The sequence below is a fragment of the Pundamilia nyererei genome, unplaced genomic scaffold (genome assembly GCF_000239375.1).
Source record: "Pundamilia nyererei isolate P.nyererei 1_Seehausen unplaced genomic scaffold, PunNye1.0 scaffold00050, whole genome shotgun sequence".
NCBI lineage: Eukaryota > Metazoa > Chordata > Actinopteri > Cichliformes > Cichlidae > Pundamilia > Pundamilia nyererei.
The window spans coordinates 89,465-92,003 of NW_005187451.1; positions in this window are offsets into that span (position 1 = coordinate 89,465).

Genomic DNA, 2,539 nt, shown 5'->3' on the forward strand with positions numbered 1-2,539 from the left:
TGCTAACAGAAAATGGCTACTAAATGTCGTCTAAGGATCTTGGAAAGAAAAGCGTCTCGACTTCTTTAAGTTGCTTGAAGACATAGATGGCTTCTTTCACTCCCCTTTCAAACCATCTGACTTCTCTGTCCAAAATGTGAACATTGGCGTCCCCGAAAAGTGTCCTTTAGTGTCCTTTGTCCTTTAGATGCAGATGGTCAGCTGAGTTTTGTCCCATCGAGGTAGCTCTTCTATGTTGTGCCAAGCATTTATGAAGTGGCTGTTTGGTTTCTCCAATGTAGAGGTCTGAGCATTCCTTGTTGTACTGTACAGCATACACAACGCTGTTAAGTTTGTGTTTTGGAGTTTTGTCTTTGGGATGAACCAGTTTTTGGCTGAGTGTTTGGCTGGGTCTGAAGTGCACCGGGATGTTGTGCTTTTCCACTGTGAACGACCATCTTTGAACAGAGGCGGTGGTTTACGACACCAACTCTCTGCCATCTATAATCCAGTTTTGAGATCCCTCCCCAGACGCTCAATGCCCACTCACATCCTGGGCCATCTGACCTCAGGAAATCACATGATAAGGTGCGGCCAGGTTTCACAGTGGGTTCCCCTGAAACCTTGGCTGATTGTGCCCAAACCCGCATTCACACCTTGACTCGTGTGATTAGGTAGAGGATCAATAGGGGGTCCATGTCCCTCTTGCGGGGACACTCCAATATGGCTTAAATCTGGGACTCTCCACCATCTGAAGAAGCTTCTCAGATGAGAGGTGAAACATCTTCAAGCAACTTAAAGAAGTCCAGACGATTTTCTTTGCAAGCTCCTCAGGTTGCGATGACCTGGATGACTGAGAACCTTCACAGACACTATTAAATGTCATATCACTGCACATTTCATAAACCTAGAATAGAAAAGCCATTGTCATTCAGTAGATTTACCAGTTTCTGTGCATTGACACCTGCACCCCCCATGTATTAAATAAAAAACTGTCCAGTATCTTTTAAATAAATATATTGAACAGCAATATAGGGGAAAAAAACCAGTGCACCAGTTTACCCAACTTATTCTAATGCAGTGGTTCCCAAACGTTTTTTGCTAGGCCCCCCTTTGTTTTTACAATAACCCCTCTCCGGCACAAACACATCGTCCAACCACACACACCATGGTTTGTTTTCAAACTCCATTGCGGTTCATTTCACACCTCGAACCTTTTGTAAACAATGAAACACATAAAAGTAAACTGTAACAAATCACAGGTAGCAATAAAATAAAGTACTACCTCTTTTAAATAATGGAAAAACAAACCATCTTTATGGTGTAATTATTTTAAGTGTAGTTGTTTTGTTTGTTTTTTACTGTGTAAGAATATTCAACATTGCATTTTTTTTAAAAAATGGGTTTAAAAACATAAATTTGGAGAGCCCAGTTCTATTCGGGATTCCTACCTTGGCACCACCGTTGTGCAGCCAAAGGCAAGATATGCTTCATCATATTTTCTAGTCTTTGGCTTGGAAGGACGTTGGTTTGGAAGCATATTTGGCGATGCTTCATCTTCTGCTTTGCGTTTGTAGGAGCCCCATTAAAAACCTGTCCAGTATGCTAGCAGTGTCCAACCATTCTTTTTTTTAATCATTCATATAGGGCTCCCCTTGCGCCCCCCACTATGGGAACCACTGGTCTAATGCATTTTAACACACACTGTAATTATAGTGCTAGTGTCATAGATTTGGACACTTATTTAAACTTTCACAGTTATCAAGATAATTACACTATTTTAAATGTTTATGTTGTGCCCTGATGATCCGGTTTTACCTCTGATGTGCTTTAGCACCAAACGTGCTGTAAACAGTATGAGAGACAGCAATGACGATGCAGGCGTCCCTGAGGGTGACATTTTTTGCCAGTTGTGCGTTTGACCCATGACATTGTAGGTCAGGAAAGCTGATGCTTTTCAGTATATGCCAGTTTAAAACACTTTAACTTAGTGGGGCCAGAGCAAGTTTAGTCACATGTATGGGACACAGGCCAGTGTTGTCTGCATCTTGGACCTCGCTTGATTTCTCAGTGCTTTTTATTTCTGATATGATGACAAAGTTACGGATCTCCTGAGAGAGCTTTTTGGATCAAAAATAAATTTGCCTTTTTGATCACAACAGCTGAAGCGTCGACAGCTAGTACTAATCCAGAAATGACAACAAAGAACAGAAGTTTGACAGAAGCAGCAGAAAATGAAACAAGCACCCAGAAAGAGGGCTGAGATTTCTCTGCCTGGTAATAACATGTGTAAACAGCAGACAGAGTGGAAGACATGGCTGTTAAAGAACATAGAGCATATATAAAAGACACACTCTAGTTTCTAGATCTGAAAAGTGCCGTCATTACAGTGCATTAAACCTGAATTCTTTCCAAAAGCCAGCAGGGGGCAGCTCTTAACGGATTAGGATTAATCAAATCTCATTGTAAAGAAGTACGTGGCATTCAGGCATCTACTGCCTAGATCTGTGATTTAGAACAAGCACTTTGTGGATAAGTTGTATTGTACTGTTTGGTATAC